This window comes from Cricetulus griseus, chromosome 3 (assembly GCF_003668045.3).
Source record: "Cricetulus griseus strain 17A/GY chromosome 3, alternate assembly CriGri-PICRH-1.0, whole genome shotgun sequence".
In the NCBI taxonomy this organism is placed as follows: Eukaryota; Metazoa; Chordata; class Mammalia; order Rodentia; family Cricetidae; genus Cricetulus; species Cricetulus griseus.
The window spans coordinates 243,501,124-243,520,013 of NC_048596.1; the positions used below are offsets into that span (position 1 = coordinate 243,501,124).

General features: G+C 43.6%; 1 long non-coding RNA gene, 8 other non-coding genes and 1 pseudogene across 9 annotated transcripts; 4 read left to right on the top strand and 6 right to left on the bottom strand.

Moving 5' to 3' along the window:
- Window positions 1-1,987: 1,987 nt before the first annotated feature.
- On the bottom strand, window positions 1,988-2,369 carry LOC100767385 (annotated as a pseudogene).
- Window positions 2,370-9,336: 6,967 nt separating this feature from the next.
- Window positions 9,337-9,408, bottom strand: Trnae-cuc. The gene has a single exon. It is a non-coding gene; the product is annotated as a tRNA-Glu (tRNA).
- A 474-nt stretch (window positions 9,409-9,882) lies between these two features.
- Window positions 9,883-9,955, top strand: Trnaf-gaa. Its single transcript has one exon. It is a non-coding gene; the product is annotated as a tRNA-Phe (tRNA).
- A 3,391-nt stretch (window positions 9,956-13,346) lies between these two features.
- On the top strand, window positions 13,347-13,419 carry Trnam-cau. The gene has a single exon. It is a non-coding gene; the product is annotated as a tRNA-Met (tRNA).
- Window positions 13,420-13,805: 386 nt separating this feature from the next.
- Trnak-uuu lies at window positions 13,806-13,878 on the bottom strand. The gene has a single exon. It is a non-coding gene; the product is annotated as a tRNA-Lys (tRNA).
- Window positions 13,879-15,367: 1,489 nt separating this feature from the next.
- On the bottom strand, window positions 15,368-17,105 carry LOC113835018. The gene is made up of 2 exons (XR_003484137.2): window positions 16,977-17,105; window positions 15,368-16,454 (listed from the first exon to the last, which is right to left on the bottom strand). It is a non-coding gene; the product is annotated as an uncharacterized LOC113835018 (long non-coding RNA).
- On the bottom strand, window positions 15,472-15,544 carry Trnam-cau. The gene has a single exon. It is a non-coding gene; the product is annotated as a tRNA-Met (tRNA).
- On the top strand, window positions 15,822-15,903 carry Trnal-aag. Its single transcript has one exon. It is a non-coding gene; the product is annotated as a tRNA-Leu (tRNA).
- Window positions 17,106-17,937: 832 nt separating the features above from the next.
- Trnaq-cug lies at window positions 17,938-18,009 on the top strand. The gene has a single exon. It is a non-coding gene; the product is annotated as a tRNA-Gln (tRNA).
- A 411-nt stretch (window positions 18,010-18,420) lies between these two features.
- Trnal-caa lies at window positions 18,421-18,526 on the bottom strand. Its single transcript has 2 exons — window positions 18,489-18,526; window positions 18,421-18,465 (listed from the first exon to the last, which is right to left on the bottom strand). It is a non-coding gene; the product is annotated as a tRNA-Leu (tRNA).
- Between the last annotated feature and the right edge of the window lie 364 nt (window positions 18,527-18,890).

The following is an 18,890-nucleotide window of genomic DNA, read 5'->3' on the forward strand; positions in this document are numbered from 1 at the left end:
AATCAGCCAGTATACTTCAAAGATGTACTAACCTCTGCATGGAAACCAGGACATGTATTACGTTGGGGTAGGGGTTTTGCATTGGTTTCTACAGGAGAAGAAAAACTTTGGATACCATCAAAGTTGATCAAGATTCGACTGGAAAAGGAAAAACCTCTCGACGAGGACAAATGACAGGTATTCTACTAAGGTATATCTTATAAACTAAATAGAAGCCTCCCAAAGGAAAGGGAAGTGTTTTGCTTTTATCTTCACAGGAAAACTCATCTTCAGAAGGCAAAGGACACTGCATGGGTAGATACTTAAGAAGACAAGGTAGCTATAACCATCAAATAGAAGGAATGTGCCATACGGTAAACTTTACAGCTGTCTCTCAAAAAACTCTTTATTTCCTAGTCCCTATTCAATTAAACCAATGCTGGATTTAGAGGTGGATTTGGCTTTCCTCCTCTAAAATCCAAGCACATTATTTAACTAAGCTTTAGTGTTTCTGTGTTGTATCAAGAAGCCAATTGATGTAATACAGAATAAAAGAAGAATTTGGGGACTGTCTTTGTCTTTTCTTGGATCTTTCTCTCAAGGTGTACACCCTTTCATAATTGTTATGCTCTCATGGTTGCATTCCCTAGCATGTGTACATACACAAGCAAACATTTCTCTGCTAACTGTTCATGTTTGAGTCCCACACAGCCAATGAAGACCTGCCTGACAGCAATCCCTGGACACCCTGGAAAGAAAATGGGCCACAGCTCCTCGACTGCACTGGATCCAACTTGCTCCATTTCAGCTGACACTCCGGCCAGAGGTTCGGGTACTGACTTCAATCAAGTTGAGGATTTCAAGCGAGATCTTCAATCAAGTGAATCCCATCTAACATGGACTGGATACTAACATTTTCTTTCTACAGGACCCCACATGACTATCATCGTCCCATTTCAGCAGGAAGTAACTTGGAAAATGCTACGCCCCCTTTCCCCATTGTTGTCACTTAGGATAGTGTATATACCTTGTTAGGAATAGCTTCCTATTGTTTATGGTTCGGTTTGGAAGGAGGTGTTCAGGCTTGGACACCTCTTTCAGATGACTTTAGGGTTTAGTTAAAATAGATAGTTATCTTCTTATATTTTACCTTTATACTGTTAAGTTTTAATCCTCTTTTAGACTAAAAGGGGAATTGTAGGGGAAGCTGTAGCCACGCCTTCTTAGGGGCTGGCTACAGGAGTACCTGAGGGCTTGTGAGGGTGTGGTCAGAGTGAGTAGGGGGACTGCGTTTTCGGTTTCGGTTTCTCTTTTTGCTGCTTGCTGTACAGACTACCACCGGCTGGCTGGTCCCCTCTGTAAGTAAGGCTTTTCCCTATTAAATACCCTTATATTTCTACCTGACTCCGTATTGGTAATTACCTACTATAGTGTTTTCATTATTATGTGTCACAAGAAATATTTTCTGGTCCTATCTACTTGATATATCTCTCTTATGCCTTGATAGACATCTCTTTCTTTAGATTGAGAAAAAATTTTTCTATGACTTTACTAAAAATGTTTCCTGTGTCTTTGACTTGGGTTTCTTCTCATTCTTCTATACCTATTATTTGCAGGTTTGGCCTTTTCATAATTTCCCAGATTTCATGCATGCTTTGTGCCTGGGTTTTTGTTTGTTTGTTCTTTTAACATTTTCTCTGAGTGAGCTATCCATTTCTTCTACCTTGTCTTCAACACCTAAATTGTATAATTTGTGTCTCTTAATCTATTGCTCTGGCTTACCTATGGGGCTTTTGTTTGCCTTCCTGAGTTTTTTTGTTTCCAGTTTTATTTAAATGTGTCTTTTCTTTAGCATGTCTTTTTCCTTGTTAAATTCTGCTTTTATGTCTTGAAATTATTTTCAATATTTCATCCAACCACTTGTATTTGTGTGGTCTTAAGGCATTTATTCATATCTTCTTTTTTTTTAAATAGGTTCATCTTTTTATTGGACATGTTAACAAGCGGCTTAGTCAAAAAGACCAAAGCCCATGTCATCATCAGACTCCTCAGACTCTTCCTTCTTTGCTTCTACTTTCTCCTCCTCAGTTGGGGCAGCAGCAGTAGAGGGGGCAGGACTACCTGCTGGTGCGGCTCCAGCTGTTGGAGCAAGTTCACCAGTCCCTGCCTTACAGATGAGGCTCCCAATGTTGACAATGGCCAAGGCCTTTGCAAACAGGGGAGGAATAGAGGAGGATAAGAAAGGAGATGCCTTGATAGAGGGAGCCAGAAAGGCTCAACATTGACACCAGCTGCTTTAATGAGGGCATTGATCTTATCCTCTGTAACTGTCACCTCGTCGTCATCGTGAAGATAAGAGCAGAAGAGGCGAGCTCAGAGACAGAGGCCATGTTGGGGACTGCCGGCATGGTGCTAGTCACTGGATGAAGTAAGTGAGGGCCTCACCCAAAAGCGGCCTTAGCTTCCTTGGAAGAAAGGAGCATCTGGGCAGCAGCTGAGGAAAAGCTATTCATATCCTCCTTAATGTCTTTGAATATATTCTTAACTGCTATTTGAATGCCCTCATCTTGTGCTTTATCTGAATTGCTTTTCTTGGGGGTTATTGCAATAAGATTGCTGGCTTCTAGAGGAGGCATATTATCTTGGCTGTTCATGTTCATACTTTTCCTCTGGGATCTAGACATCTGGTTATAACATTTGAAGTGTTTCTAGTGTAGATATCTGATCTTCCTTTTGTCCATTCTTTGCTTACTGTTTGCTACTGTGGGTCCTAGCCAAGTGTGGTAGTTGTAGGGTCCCTGAGTCCCAGCCAAGTTTTCTGGCTGTAGTGTTCCTGATAGAGGAAGGTTCTGCAGGTCAGTAAAGAGTCACAAAGGAATAGAGATGGTCTAGACAGTAAGACTGGAAAAGGCAACAGGAAGAATTAGGGGACTCTGGGTCAGCACCAATAGGTAGAGACCCAAGAAGATGAGGTGATCCAATATAAACTAAGAAGAGGAGGGGGGACAAGAACCCCTGAGCAAACTGGGAGCATGGGGGGGATTGGGAAGGGGAGAGGGGGAAAAGAGGAGGGGATGGAGAGACAGGGGAGGAATAGAGGAGGGCAAGAATGGAGATGCCTTGACAGAGGGAGCCAATATAGCTTTGGAGAGAGGTCTTGCACAGAAGAGAAGTTAGGGGATCCACAGGGATGACCCCAACTAAGAATCCAGGCAGTGGTGGAGAGGCCGCCTTTGATGCCCTTCCCCTATAATGAGATTGATGTCTAACTTGGTTACCATTCCTAGAGCCTTCATCCAGTAGCTGATCAAAGCAGAAACAGGCACCCACAGCTATAACTGCACCATACTTCTAGAATCCAGTTGCAGAGAAGGAGAAGGGATGAGCAAAACTGCAGAAACAGTTGACCTGACCTAGTGAGAGCATGGAGACCCTAGTCGTAAAGCTAGGGAACCATCATTGGGCTGAACCAAGCCTTCTGAATGTGGGTGCCAGCTAGGAGGCCAAGACAGTCTATGGGACCCCTAACAGTGGAGCCAGTCTTTATCCCTAGAGCACAAATGGACTTTGGGAGCCCATTCCCTATAGAGGGTTACTATTGCAGCCCAAATACAAGAAAGAGGACCTAGGCCCTCCCCCAAATGATGTGAGGGACAGTGGAGGGCCTCACTGTCCTTGGGGAGTGGATGGGGGATGGGGAGGTCGGTGGGGAGCATGGGAGGATGGGAGGGCAAGGGAATGGGGGATTGATATGTAAATAAGAGTGCTTCTAAAATTAAAAAAGAGAAAAAAACTATTATAAAACATGAAAATATCTGAGGCGGGACCTACTCCACTGGTATCTACCTATATCTACTAGTATCCACCGGTATTCCACTGGTATTCACTGATACATCTCATCGTTCAGCCCAAGCAAACAAATGAAACCAAGAGAAGAAATGGAATATGGGCCAGCCAGGAGTGGTTATGCACTCCTATAATCCCAGCACTCAGGAGACTGAAGCAGAAGGATTGCTGCAAGTTCTAGGCTAGTCTAGGCTACTTAAGGAATTACAGGTCAACCTGGACTATAGTGAGAGAATGCAGTCTCAATTGACAAAAAAAAAAAAAAAAAAAAAAAAATCAAAAGGGAATCTATGACTTTAGCACATCAAGAAATGTGCGTTTGGCATTTGTCCCCACTTTCTGACATGAGATTTTTACCTTTGAGTTCCCTGAGTTCTGGGAATCTTTTATCCTAATGCAATGATTCTCAGAGGCAAGAGCTTGCTACCTGAATGCCCAGGCCTTGGATAGAACCGGTTCTTTCAGTCCTACCACTCAGCTATAGGAAGTAGAAGGAACTGGAGTCTGAGTTAATAGAGCTACAGTGGCTAAGAGAATCAAATCTTTATAACAATCTCTAGATGCCTGGAGAATGAACTGAAGTGCTGAGGGGGAGGCCCATCCAAAGAGAGTGATGAAGCTGAGTCTGTGCCTGGTACCTCATCCTGTCTCTTGCATTTGCTGCTCCTGGGTTGTTGTATCCTTTACACTGTCTGGTTCATATAAGGAAGTGAGTTTCTGAGTTCCATAGGGCATTCCAGCACACCATCAAATCTGAGGAGGGCTGGTGGGAACCCTCAACTTATATTCAGACAACTAGAAATGCAGAAGACCTGAAGTCTGTCACTGACTTCTTGAGGCTACCCCCCTTAATCTCTGGGATTAGGATCAATTCCTACTGTGAGAGCTGAATCCGTGAACATCCATTGCTACACATGAAGAATCAAGCAACTGGTCATTGGCCAGAAGAAGAAAATGCATAGACTGCAAGCAGAAACTGAGAGACAGATAACTCACAAGCCCGCTGGGTGTCTGACCACTGCACCCCTTCTGCCTGCTGCTGCTGTTCTCCTGCACTGGTCAAAGACGGTCTCTGGGGTAGGTGGGTGGGCAGGAAGGAGATGAGGGAGCTTGAGGAGGAGACCTGGGAAAAGGCCTGTAGAAGGAAAACAAAATGGAAGCACTCAGGTGTCGCAATGTGGCCACGTAGTCTAGCTGACTGGATTAAGGCTCCAGCCTCTTTAGGGATGTGGGTTTGAATCCCACCACTGCAAAGGATCTTCCTCATTAGTGATTCTCCACCCTAATACACAGTTAAAACACTTTTAATGGTCAGGTGTGGTGGCACAGGTCTCTGGTCCCTGTACTCGAAAGACAAGTGGACTTGCAAGGCAAGAGTAGTTCTCTGTGAGTTTGGTTCTGGCCTGGTTTACAAGGTGAGATTCTGGATATCCAAAACTACATAATGAGACCCTGTTTCAAAAATTTATAGATACATTAGCATATATATTTATTATTATATATGTTTAATATATTTTGTATTATAATTTTTAATGGATGAATTGGTCCTAGAACTTTAACTCACTAACGTATGAAGGGACTCAGAGAGGCGACCTTAGGAAGAACTCCTGTGTGGTGTCTTGTTAATTGCCTGACATCTCACATCCCCCAGCACCCAGACATGAGCACTCTGGATCCCATGTCCCTGTGACTTGAGGGTGTCCTCTGCTCTGGGCAGTTCACTCCCCATGCTTAGGAAGTTGGCTCCTTCTGAGAGCTCCTCCCTTAGTCATCCTTTTCCCAGTTCCAAAGTTACATTGAAGAAACTATAAAAGGAACCACCATACAGAATTTGTTAGCAGTTTTAGATGTACTCTGCTCAGAGTACAGATGCTAGAACTAATATTAATGGTTAATAATAGCATACATTTATGTACCAGATGGAAAGTCGATTCCCAAATGGTTTCCATCAATTATTGTTGAAATGAACAACATCATCCACTAGTTTATGACTAGGAAGAGTGCTGCTTTAAAGGAGACAGCCCCCATAGGCTCATACTGCTTCCCCAGTAGTTGGAACCCTTTGGGAAGGATTAGGAGATGGGGACTTGTTGCAGGAGGTGTGTCGCTAATGTCCTGGGGATAGACTCTCTTTCTCTCCTCTCTCTCCCTCTTCTTGTGCTTGCGGGCAGAGATAGGAGCTCTCAATTACTGCTCTAGCTGTATGCTTGCTGCCATTATAGTCATGGATTCTAACCCTCTGGAACCATGAGCCCCAAATTAAATGCTTTCTTTCATTAGTTACCGTGTTCATAATGTCTTATCACAGCAATAGAAAAGCAACTAAGGCAAGAAGTATGTGCCATAAAAGCTTTTTTTAGTGGTTGTGTAACAGAGTGGAATCTAGGGAGCTGAGGGTACATTGTTAACGAGGGAAATCTTTGGCAGTGGTGGGATTCTTCCCTGATACAAGCCTAAATCCAGCACCTCAGATGGCTTGGACACACAACTACATGAGTGTTTCCTCTTGTCTTTTCCCCTATGTGCAATGTTTGCCTCTTGAAGAGCCCCTGGCTACCACCCCCCAGCCACCTTTGACCAGTGCTGGAGAACACCTGTGGCCACCCAGGAAGGGGAGGGAGGCACACATACCTCACTGACCTGTGTCTGTGATCTGTGAGATGAAAGCCCTTACATCCCACCCCAACCCACTTTTTCCTACCCCACTGCAGAGTCTGAGGCCCAGCTGTTCACTGAGAGACCTCAAGCAGAGGAATTCCCACCAAACTGTCCCCAGACAAAAAGACAAAGGCTGCTCACTTTTCAATGCCAGGATTCGAATACTTTAAAGAACAGTTGCTGCTATGGCATAATCTGTATTAGTAAAGTTCTGCCATCCCCCCAGCCCTCCTCCCCACTTTCCTAGAACTGGGAGGGGGGAGGTTACAGTGAGTTTTTGCTCCTGATCCAGAAAGGATTGACTCAGTTAAAGGAAAAGAATTAGGTAAACAAAGTTCTCACAGATTCAGCTTTCACAGGTATCCCTATTTTGACTTCACAAGGCCTTCTATAAGAGTGGACTGGCTGACTCGGTAGCATCACATCACCCGGCATCAATCTCAACACTTGGCAGATGTTATTTCCTGGGGAAATTAAGATAATGACTAGAGAAAAAAACGATTCCCTTCTGCAGACTAGTGGGGGAGGCATTGTGGGAGCCAGATGAAAACCCACAGAGTCAACTACCCTGAGCTCATAGAGGCTCATAGAGACTGCGCTAACAACCAGGGAGCCTGCATGGGACTGGCCTAGACTCTCTACATATTTGTTGTGTTACTTGGTCTTCTTGTGGGACTTCTAACAGTGGGAGCAGGGGACTGTCTCTAACTCTGTTGTCTGCTCTTGGGACCCTTTCCTTTTTCCAGGTTGCCTCATCCAGCCTTAACAGGAGAGGAGGTGCCTAGTCTTGGTACAACTTGATATGCCGTGGCTGGTTGATATCCATGGGAGGCCTGCCCTTTTCTAAAGAGAAATGGAAGAGGAGTGGATGCTGGAGGGGGTGGTGACTGGCAGGAGAGGACAGAGGGGAAACTGCGTTCTGGATGAAAAGAAAGAAAGAGAGGGAAGGAGGGAGGGAGGGAGGAGGGAGGGAGGGAGGAGGGAGGGAGGGAGGGAGGGAGGGAGGGAGGGGGAGGGAGGGAAAGGATTCTCACGAAAGTTAAAGCAACACAATTATCCACTTTTTTTTTTTTTTTTTTTTGCCTGTCTGTTAATCCGAAGCCTTGTATTTTCAACTGTTGTGTGACTCTGAGCTGCTCTAACTGACTGTTGATCTCTTTTCTTTGTATCAAGGGTGATCTCTCCATAACCAGAGCCCTGGATGCTTCTAAAGTCAAGATCCCAAGGCTTGAAAATTAACCTTTATGGACTGACCTGAAGCAAGGGCGCCCCCTTCTGGTGTTATTTGGTTTAATGCTGTATGAACTGCTTCTTAAAAAATCAATCCAGGAACTGATTTTTCTCTCTAGTGTTTTCTTTTTCCTTTTTTTGTAAAGTAGACTACAAGTAGAAAAATGAAAGAAGAATTCCAGAGAATAAGACCATATATACAAGTGAACATCAAGGATCCATTAGTTCAGTGATAATGAACTAAGGCCTGGTCACTTAGGAAGAAGCAACACCACCTCCTGGACTGCCTTTCACCGGGTCCTAGCCGAGTCAGGAGCCTGCGAGTGTCTCGAATTGAACAGGAATGGCAAACGTTGATTATGAAGTTATTAAGTATGTTACCGGACTTTTATAACTAAGTTCTGGCCCCTGAGTCCCGACAACAACTAGAAAAAACCGCCTGTCTCACATGCCAAAGAGGAGTTGTGAAGAGCAGCAGAGAGAGGACATTTAATCAAGGTGGACACACTGGGAAATAGATGACCCCACGTCCATCATTAAAAGGGCAAGCAGGAACTTTGTGAATGTTTTATATATTACGTATTATATATGTGAAAGAAGGTTTGGGGTATTCATATCTTCCAGAACAGCTCGGACCATGCTCTCACAGTTCTCTCTGTTCTCCTTCTGCCAAGGGACATTATCCCTGAAGGGAGCAAGCAGAGCCCCTTAAAATGGTCAGCCGGCTCCACTGTAGCCTCACAGTCAAGGGTGGATCTCTCCTTTAGGGGGTTGATGTCATCATAGGGTGATCTTCTCAGCCAGGTTCTCTGTGCCTGGGGTTAATTCAGGACCCTTGCCGGAAGATGTCTTAGAATCCTAGTTAAATCGACGCACTTAGAATTCAATGTGCCCTCTCTTTAGACACACTAATTTGAAACATTTTGGAACAGGGAAATTTTGAGACCCTCCTCTTTTCACCCCAAAACTTCCCAGTCCGTGGGAAGCACGGTGAGTTCCCACTTGTCTCCATCTCAAGTATCTTTAAAAGCGCTGTACGGACTCCATCCAGCTCTCGAGAATCACCCGGTAACAAGAGTTTTTAAATGGTAAAGCCCAGAGAGAGGTGAGGAGGGAAGAAAAGAAAAAGACCCGACAACTTAGAGGTTTTAATGCTATTCCAGAGGGTTGAGTTCCGGGCTCTCAACCTCCTCTAACTACAGCCGCTGCAGGTACACGAATACTACAAATAAATTTAATACGATTTCTTTGTATATATTTTAATACATGAGTGTTTTGCCTGTTCGTGCGTTGGTGTGCCACGTGGATGTCAGGTGCCCATGAGACAAGAATGAGCATTGGATCCCCTGGAAATGAAGTAACTGGCAGTTGTGAGCTGCCCCAAGTCCTCTAGCAGGAACACTTGGACCATCTCATAATCTCGGTCTTCACAAGATGAAATAATTATTATTGAATTTTTGAAAATAATGTCATTGCATCATTTGAAATTTTGCAGTTGGGATACCCAAGATTATCCGGAGACACAGCAGAAGCTCTGATATGAAAATGAAATTTTTACTGTACATATGGTGTATTTGAGATGAACCGACTAAAGGCAGCGAAATATAAAATCAAAAAAGGACTTTCCCTGACCGGGAATCGAACCCGGGCCGCGGCGGTGAGAGCGCCGAATCCTAACCACTAGACCACCAGGGAACCTGCTAGCTTCGGCCTTTGTAATATGTATGACCTGGATTAGTTATTTATTCTGACCGTTTTACCCAGCTAACTACAAATCCCAGTCAACCAAATTCAAAAGGCACAAAGTGTATGGTCGGTACTCCTGCCTAAATGTATTAATTGACCCAGAATACATTATAGCACTTAACAAAATAACTCAGGGTGAAAAAAAAAAAAACTTTTTTTGAGACAGTGTCTCAGCCCTGAGCTAGAAATTTACGAAGCTAGTCTGAACTCAGAGATCCTCCTGCCTCTACCTCCCCAATGCTGGGTTTCAAGGCATGCGCCACCACTCCCCGAGATAAGGTAAGTTCTAAGGAGCAATTTAAATTTTCTTCTTGCTTTGCTTTTCTTTATAGTACAGTAAGATGTTCGAACGTCAAGATGCTTAAGCTTAGGTTCTCTTGTCAGTTTTCATAACGGCAGGGAACCGAAGCGGTGCAGGGCGGGGCCGAAATAGCTCAGTTGGGAGAGCGTTAGACTGAAGATCTAAAGGTCCCTGGTTCGATCCCGGGTTTCGGCAATAAGCCTTTTTTCTCGCCCCCATAGTATTCTGTACATTTCTGTACATTTTATTTTGAGTTCTTCCATATCTGTTTCTCTGACTCATTTTTTTTTCCTTATCCGAACATACCTCTTCCCTATTTTCATGAAGTTATCCCAATGACAAAGCCAACATGCTGTTGTGAATACTTCACAACGCTCCCTCTTTAAATCGTGTTCTCTAACGACTGCTAATTCAAAGGGACCTACGGTCCAAATAGATGCAGAACACAGCATATGATATTAGGGATCTTCTCTTCCTCACTGTCCTCTCTACATACTGGAAAACATTTACATCTTCGTATTTAGACCACAGAACGAAGCCCCAGGTTCTCATGTCTTACCGTGATCTATGAAGCCAGACTCAGCTACCGGCCGCCATCCAATCCAACTTTCCAGTTTCCAAACGTTGTGGCTCTTTTCTGGCCCTATGCTTAATATTCGTGGGATGCAAACAATTATAAAACAGTCCTCCTTTGGACTTGGGACTCAACTCCCCACCCATTCATTTTCTTTCTTCCTTTTTTTTTTTTTTTTTCTGTATTGTGTGGTAATTCTATTTCGTCACGTTACTACTGTAACTTTTTAGAAATGGTTGCTTCGGACCCTACAGTTTGAATTTTAATTAATTTCTCTGCTTTTAAGTAATTGCTCTTGTTTTAAGTAATTTGCATACATTTCCAAGAATAATATAAAGACGTCCCATTTCTGTTGCCTACATGTCACAACCCTGACATTAATAAAAGCAAAATACAGACCATAGCAGCACTATGTATTCCCTCTTGTTGCCAATTCACAAAATACCAAAGAACGTAATGCAATACAATAAGAATATAAATGCAAAAACAAGAAAGCTTCTTAAGCAGAGGTGACCCATGTTTCCTTTAAAACAATAGGACTAGAGAGATGGCTTGAGACTAAGACTCAAGGCCAAAAAGACAAAAATAATAATTAGGACTGGTTGTGGTGGCAGCAGCATTCTGGAAACAGAGGCAGGAGAATCTTTGGGAGTTCAAGGCCAACCTGGTCTACATAGTGAATGCCAGCCCAGCCAGGGCTACACAGTAAGACTGTCTCAAAAACAAGTAATAATTAATAATAACAACAACAATACTTTTCTGTCTGTTTTGTGCTACAGCAGGATACTCTGCATCTTATATGACTGCTTCTAATATTATTTCTTTGAGCTATCTGTAATAATTAGAGAATCCTTTTTATTATGGCAAATTGAGTTCAATCTAGGATAAAATTTACAATAGTGTTTTCTTTTCTTTCTTTCTTTTGTGTATTATTAATGACTGGTGATCAAAATCAGAAGCCACAGCCAGGGGACCGGCCCTACACACTGAACTGATGCTCAGCCCCATTTCTGCTCTTACACAGCCAGTATATTGCTCAGGTTCCCAGCTTCATTCCAGTCAAGCCACGCCACCCACTGCACATACATGTGGACAGGTGTGGCGGGTTGAAGCTACATGACAGGGATTAGGAGGTGTGGCCTTGTTGGAGGGACTGTCACTGGAAGTGCGCTTTGGGGTGTCAAGTGCTCAGGCCAGGCCAGGCGTCTCCTCCTCTTTCAGTTACCTGTCAATGAAGATGAAGAACTCTGAGCTACCTCTCCAGCACCGTGTCTGCCTGCAGGCCACGCTTCCCACCATGATGCTATGAACTAACCCTCTGAATATAACCAAGCCCCAATTAAATGTTTTCTTTTACAAGAGTTATCATGGTCATGGTGTCTCTTCACAGCAATAGACATTGACAAAGACAGCATGGATACTCAGAATGTTGCCTACAGACGGCACAAGTGGCATGAGCAAGGGCAGCAGGAGCGATGAAGCGCTGAAAACAAAATTTAATGAAAATACCATGATAAGACCTGTTACTTTGTTTGCTCCTGCAATATTTAATCTAAAAAATGAACAACTTCAATTTTTTCTCTCTCTTTTTTTTTAGCATGTGAATTTTTGTCATGATCTGTAAATAGGATATCACTAAACAAAATTTATGAAAGCCACGGTTCAGAACTAAGTTCCTTTCTGCCCTAGGGCCCTTCCAATAGACCAAATTATAACAGTGCCACCTGTTTAATCAAACCAAACTCCAGCAAGGTCCTGATCAACAAGCAGTGCCAGCCACCAGTCAGAAGGAACTCAGTCTGCCCAAGTCAGTGTGGTGAGGGCAAGCCACTGTTTTAACCATGGAAGGAAACATGAAATGGTCAATCCTTTCTTGTTCCTGATTTCTACTTTATTGATCCTTTTTATTCTTATAAAGTCTCCTCCCACAATCCCCTCCCTGGAACACCTTTCAGTTTGATAGATGACATACTGGCCAACTAATAAAAATCACTTCGATTTTTTAAGTTTATTGAAAATATAAATTTATAAGTTACTCAAGTCCTTTCCCCTATGTTAATCCCTCAACCTTTTCAAATTACAGATTATTCCTCTTATACTACAGTTTGGAAATGTTATTTACAACAGGTCTACATTTTGACCTTTGCTGTGACCAGTGACAGCAATAAGCATCTTGTAGACACGTAGCTAATACTGCTATCCCCTGCCTTTCCCATGAAGTCAAATATCACATTAAGCACGTCTTTATAGTTTGATAAAATTGAAAAGTGACCCTAAGCCTTAAGGAAAATAGAAAGCCTTGCTGTCCTGACTAAGGACATCAAGAGTGTAAGTAATGTAAGATGGTGTCATTTACCTTTAATCCCAGTACCCAGGAAGCAGAGACCAGCAGATCTCCAAGAGTTGGAGCCTGACCTATACAGTGAGTTTTAGACCAATGAACGGTATATCCTGAAGTCATGTATCAACACACACACACACACACACACACTAACAGATTCCCAAGAGTTTGTGTAAAGAACAATTTATTCTTTAAGCTTTGAGGTCTCCTATGTCCCTTTTGGACTCCTGAGGGTCGAGGGATATAGTAAGGAGCCTGCGGAAAAGTCAGTGAGACTTGGGAAGATGACCTTGAAAATTTGACTTGCAACGAAGGTAGTAAGATGAAGTGAGGGTCGGCTGAGGAAATGCTTTTGTTAAGACCACAAAAAGCTTGCGTGTATCCGAGGGGGAAGCAGAAGATCAAAGCGATCCTTTTCATCTAGTTCAGTTTTGGGAAGATGTTGAATCTTCCAGACATTTTCAGGAGAGAAAAAAAAATCATTTAAGAAATTTAAGAACACTTGAAATAAGCTTGTTCCCTAACTAGAACAAATAAAATAAAATAAAATAAAATAAAATAAAATAAAATAAAATAAAATAAAATAAAAAGAAATTTAATAACAGTTTGGACTGGGGTAGACAAAACATAATTTGTTACTAAAATAATGTGTCGCAACACCGCTTTCACTTGCCTCCTTAGCGCAGTAGGCAGCGCGTCAGTCTCATAATCTGAAGGTCCTGAGTTCGAGCCTCAGAGGGGGCAGTTGCTTTTGTATTCCTGTTTAAAACTCAAAACTGTCTAATGCAAAACTAATTGCTCCCTTAACTCCAGGAAGCTGTGCTGGTAGCCACCATTTTCCAGTTGACAAGAGCCTCGAGCTCTCATACTCAACTTCCTTCTTCCAACAGCAGTCTCCCATGCAGCTTGTGTACTGGAAAGAAGGAATGCATAGATAGATGAACAGAAATTCCTCGTTTTTGAAAAGATAGGAAGCTTCCTTACCACCAAATAAACTGTCTCGGTTTTCTGCCTCGGTTTTCTGTCTGTCTTTTTGTTCTACAAAATCGCCTGGCACACGGAAACGTCAGTTTGGTTATTGAAAGCCTTAAAGAAATAACCTTGCTGCAATCTGGGCAGAAAAACACTAGCGCCCGAACAGGGACTTGAACCCTGGACCCTCAGATTAAAAGTCTGATGCTCTACCGACTGAGCTATCCGGGCTCTTACGAGGTTCATATTCTAGAGTGCATAAAGGTGCATCAGAAAGTATTAGTGTGTATCTTTTTTTTATTTGTATTTCCGATTCTACATTTGACCAACTGATTTAAGAATATATTGTCTGTCATTTCACCACTAAAATGCAAATTCCAGGAGAGCATTTCCTGGGTTCTCAGTATTAAACCTTCACCCCTTATATAACAGCAAGTGCACAATGTGGCAAAGCAGCAAAAATAACGGCAGGAAATAGTTATTGCCTTGGTGGGCTGGGGGATGAAGAAGAGGTCAGGGTTTCTGAGGAAGGGCATCACGGCTTTCAGGAGGAAGCACCGGTTGGAGAGCCGGCAGCAGGGATGCTACTTCAGCCTCCAGTAACTTCTATAATGAAATGTTCTGGGACCCCACAAAGAGAATGGAGGTTAGGACAATTTGTCAAGCGAAGAAAAACTCAGACACGAAGTTGGCTCCTTTCTCCTGCCTGCCATTTTCTCTCTGACCCTTCTTTTGACAGACTTTAAGGGAAAGCCTGGGGCGATGGTGTTTCGGGATGTAATCTGTAGACACCAGGCCCCACCATAGAACGGCCTACAGGACCGCGGATCCGGAGCTCCGAGGATGGATTGGCAGGGACACAGCTTTAGAGCCGCACATCATGAGTGGAGCGGAAAACACTCACTCACCTGTTGCTCTCTCCTGGCTCCACAGAAATACCGAGAGCTCCTGAACATTCGTCTTCCTTGCCTTATTGCTCTTTTAGGCATTTTTCTGACTCTTGCAGTTTGGATAACAGAAATTCTGTCTAGAACAAGACCCCAACGTGGTGAGTGAGACTCAGCAGAAACGTTTGTGCTTTGTTTTTCTTTATTTTTGTATCTTAGTTTTGTTTCGTTTTTTGACATGGGTGGAATGGAGTGACCCGATAGTAAGCAATCCCAGAAGAATGGTTAAAGAGAACCAAGCCAACAAGTTCACACATCTGACACCTTTCACGCTCGCACCCCGGTCTCCCTCTCTCTTTTACACCCTGGGCTGGGGAATTTCCTGGCCCTGGTGTGTTAACAAACAATTGCCAAATATATTTGAAAGACACCTGAAATTCTCCTGGCTCCAAATGGTATGGATGATGACAATGATGATGAAAAATTAAGAAGTGTTTGATTTTCTTTTTAAGACAGAGCCCTGGAACTCGCCATCCACCGGACTCTGTCTCCCGGGTGTTGCAATATTATAGGCTTGTTTCATCACTCTTGTCAACATAATTTTCATTCATAATTTTACTTATTTATATTTATTTTTGGTTTTTAGAGACAGGGTTTCGAACTCACAGAGATCCGCCTGCCTCTGCCTCCAGAGTGCTGGGATTAAAGGCGTGCGCCACCAACGCCCGGCTCATTCGTAATTAAAAAAAAAAAAATACTATTTTATAACTTTGTAGCTGACCATTATATAAACAGAAAATTTCCCATTCAGTTTCAACAGTTTTGAGGTTTGCTTTTGCGAAAATGAACATTGTACTTTTTATGATAATGGAGGGAGAGATTTGCCGACCATACGCTCCAGAGCGCAATTCTCTTTGGAACTAAAATAAGCTGCGGCTGCCCCCTCTGAGGTTCGAACTCAGGACCTTCAGATTATGAGACTGACGCGCTGCCTACTGCGCTAAGGAGGCGCCTGTGACGAGCGTCTTCACGAATCATGTACTCATGTTGTTCTCTGAGACATCTCTACGTTCTTGTCATTCTTCTGTTATGCTGATACTTAAAACACCTTCTGTTGTGGAACTTCATCGTATAAAGCAGGAACCGAGCCTACGTAGCTGTGTTAAGAAACCTTAGAGACCGCGGAACGAGAACCTGCCAGAGGGCCGTTCGCAAAGGACTGCAGGAAAGGAGCCTGAAAGCGTGCAATTACTCCAGGAAGACAAGATATGGGAGTGCACTCACAAGGGTAGCGTGGCCGAGCGGTCTAAGGCGCTGGATTAAGGCTCCAGTCTCTTCGGGGGCGTGGGTTCGAATCCCACCGCTGCCAACGATTTTGCTCAGGCCTCTGGGTTTTTTTTCCTTGGTTAAAGTGGACAGTTTTTGGTTCCTTAGGATTCTCAGCCAGGATTCTCCCCTCCTGCTTTTTACCCAGGTCACTGATAATAGTCATACATACCATACCCACAGTAGTTCCGGCAGAGCATATCCCCTTCAACTAATTGCTTCAATTAACATTCGATAAGAACGTAATATGTGTGACATTTACTCCCCTAATCACTTCATTTTCACCAGTCAAAAGGATCCGCCAACAGATAACAAGCTTTTCTTTAATTCATTCATGTTAAAAAACATATTATTCCGCACCTACTAAGTGCTAGGGCCTGAAGACTCCGCAGTACTTTCTTACGTTGGTCGACGAATGTGAACTTTCTCTTTCCCTGAGTCGATTTGCAACCAGAGACAGATCGGCCGTTTGCCACTAAAGACGTAAATTCTTTCCCATCCGGGAGACGGAAAGCCTGCCCTCAGGATCACCACAACCTTCTCATGTCATTTTGAACCCGAATCATGTTCCTCCAAGCTGTGTGAGTCTAATACCTTGCAAAAGGAAAACAAAACAAAACAACAAAAAATGATCAAACTATATTATATGAAAACAATAAGAGTAAGTTAGTAAATAATGAAATAAAATAAATGTCTTGCCCTGCCACTGCCCCTTATCTGACAGCTAAGGACTCCCGGGTGTGATGCACCTTGGGTCTTCCTAGAGGCATTGTGGCTGATAGCGCCTCATAGCTCCTCCTCAGTCTTGGACCTCAACTCAGAAATCATCTTCTGAAGGACTTCCTAAACCTCCTACCAACTCGGCGATTACAATTATTCTCTGGAGATACCGACAGGAAAAGAAAGAGGGCCCCTGCCCCTCAGGAAGAGGGCAACCAGAGAGGGGGGAAGGAAAAGGAAGGAAGGCAAAGAAGGAGGAATTGTCCCCTTTAGACTCATTGAGTTGAACCTATGAAGTGAAGGTTAAAGGAGACGCCACCACCCTACCCTGCAAGTCTAAAACTGGCCTACGGTACTGACAGCGCTGAACCTTCATTTGTTCTTCCTCAAGTTCACCTGGCTTGCTTTCCGTGTCCACGCTGCTCGCACTGAATGAACTTCAGCGGAGACGCCAAGACCCGATCTTGGGGCTGTAGAAGAGGAAGAAAGATTGCGTCTTGGCACCTGCTGCCTTGTGACGAGGGAAGGGCATTTACAAGCCGCAGCAGCTCATGACCTGAGGGCATGCGGCCTGGCACACACTAGTTGCTCGTGAATGTCTGCGGATACCGAGAATGAGTAAATGCAGCTAGAGGAAGGATATACTACATATTTCTTTGTTCAATTTCTAATGATAGGACTAACATCCAGTTTACCTTTCGTGGTGGGGGTGGGGTGGGGGGAGGGGAAGCTCAAACTGCAGGGACTACTCTGCCAGAAGCTGAGATGCAGAACACACGACAGGAGAGTCGGTGCACTCCACGTGGCGCCTGACCATTTCTGTGGCCCAGACACTGAAGACCAAGATTTTCTACTTAAAAAGTGAATTGCTCTGGTAGAATCATTCGGAGGCTGAGATAGACATCCATTTAAAGCCGTGTTCTCCTTCCGTTTGTATACCAAGCATGCGCTTGCAAAAAGCACGAGGACCTGGCTTCAGTTGTGAGGTGGAACAAGACCGGGGGTGGGGGACAGAGGAGAAGGGAAGTAGGGGAAGGAAGTGGGGGAGAAGAACAAAGTTTAATGACTTATATATGTGAAAATGTCACAATTAGACACATTTGTATGCTAAGTAACTGGACAACGAAAGAAAACAGCAAACAGCCCAACAGGAAATAAATAATTAAATGAAGGACCAAGGATACAGATCAGAAATTCATGAGAAGGTAACAATGTTACTTTGAAACATACTAAATTCGTAACAATTTCAAATAACACCTGTGAGATATTGTTTCTCTTAAAAAAAAAAACAAAAACAAAAACTTTTTTTAAACTCAGTGTTCACAGATGGACACTATGGCAGGCTGTCCTTCAAGTTGGTTCCATGGTGTAATGGTTAGCACTCTGGACTCTGAATCCAGCGATCCGAGTTCAAATCTCGGTGGAACCTAATTTTTTTTCTTTTGCTTTGTTTCATGCACTGAATTTAGTTTTATTGAATTCCTGCATTCGTTTCATACAATGAACAGTTCTTTTGTCTGTCCGCATTTGGCTCTTGATGACCCTGGCAGTGAAAAATGTCATGTGGTATCTAACACTGTCAACTCCGCACTCAACTGTCAATTGTGTCACTACGAAGTTTGTGCACGTTCCCTACAACGTTCAAGAAAAAATTCAAACAGTTCATGCAGTATCCTGCTGCCACCACGTTTTCCCGCTGGTGGCAAAGTCACGTTTAGTGCTCGAGCACAGCTTCGTGATTAGTGGGACGGACTTCATGGAAGGGCCAGAGTAGACTAAGAAAAACGAAAAGAGAAGAAGTGCCTTTGAAAGGCATTGAAAACAGGTAAAAAAACAGGTGTGTCAGGAGTGGGATTCGAACCCACGCCTCCAGGGGAGACCAGAACCCTCACTTTCGAGGAAGCTGCGCTTGAGTCTGGCGCCTTAGACCACTCGGCCACCCTGACACGACGCTTATACAGCAATTAATGAATCTTTTCAACTGTAATGAATGTGTATATAATTGCAATTATTTTATTTTAGGATTCATTTACGTCGTGAAAACACAAATTCCTGCAAGGTGAACTAAACTGCTTTTCTCTGTCTAGTCAGAAACGTGAACACTAAAACTCCAGAAGTTTTTTGCTCCCAATCCCATCTGGAATTCAGCGTTTATCGGCTCCTGGATCCCGGGTCCTTCCAGAGTACAGCGGAGATCGCAAAAATCCTGCATTCATCAGCGTCACAACCGGACACAGAGCTCAGGCTCTTTACGAAATGGTGTCCTCAAGCAACGGATTGGTGGAGAGAGTTTACAAGGGAGTGAGCCCA